General features: G+C 38.1%; 1 non-coding gene across 1 annotated transcript; it reads left to right on the forward strand.

The window, feature by feature from the left end:
* The first annotated feature begins 268 nt into the window (after positions 1 to 268).
* LOC133828152 (small nucleolar RNA R71) lies at positions 269 to 375 on the forward strand. The gene has a single exon (XR_009890789.1). It is a non-coding gene; the product is annotated as a small nucleolar RNA R71 (small nucleolar RNA).
* Positions 376 to 991: the final 616 nt, after the last annotated feature.

Raw genomic sequence — 991 nt, forward strand, 5'->3', positions numbered from 1 at the left:
ACTCATGGTGTTTAAAAGGTTGGTCATAGATGAAACTTGAGCGGTCAAAGCTGTCAAAGCATCTACCTCATGAATACCCGCCGCTTTCCTTCCTGTTGGGGCCCTAGCATTAGACCATTGATAATTATTGTTTGCAATCCATTCCAAAATTTCATATGCTTCATTGAAGGACTTAGAGAGAATATCCCCATTTGTTGAAGCATCCAAAACCATGCGTGTGGAGACATTGAGACCATTATAAAAAGTCTCCATTTGAATGCAATGTGGGATGTCATGATGTGGACACTTTATCAATAACTCCTTGAACATCTCCCAAGGATCACATACCGACTTATCCTCCAACTATTGAAAAGAAATAATTTCATTCCGAAACTTACCATTTTTTGTGGGAGGATAGTACTTCATCAAAAATCTCTCAGCTAGTTCATACCACGTAGTCACTGAGTGGGAAGGAAGTGTATTGAGCCAATACCAAGATTGAATTTCAATTTTTTGTCGGGTGCTTGATTTTCAGGCCTAACAATACCAAGATTCAACTCATTAAACATTGGGGCAGTGTACTCCTTTATGGCCCTCTCTCTATCATCGGCCATAACAATTGAATTAGCGGCATTCAAAGCATTGGTTGCTTCATTAACAACTCCAACAGTCACATTAAGCATGGGTCGAGCTCTAATTTCCTCAACCCCTTCACCTTCTTGAGCCATAGCAAGATGTAGTTGACCCTGTTGTTCCCTTGGCCTTCTTTGAAATGTACGTTTAATCTCTAGGTCAATAGGGGCTATCTCAAAGTCTTGATGCTCATTCAAGCAACAAAATAAATCTAGCAAAGGACAAGATCAAGCAAACAAGATAAGTGTAAAAGAAGAAAAACAAATTTCAAAGTAATTAATAATACAAAAAATTCTAATTTCAATCCCCAACAATGGTGCCAAAAACTTGTTGTGATATTTTTCGATCAATTATGTGCAAGTATACACAGTCACAAAAC

This window comes from Humulus lupulus, chromosome 3 (genome assembly GCF_963169125.1).
Source record: "Humulus lupulus chromosome 3, drHumLupu1.1, whole genome shotgun sequence".
Taxonomy (NCBI): domain Eukaryota; kingdom Viridiplantae; phylum Streptophyta; class Magnoliopsida; order Rosales; family Cannabaceae; genus Humulus; species Humulus lupulus.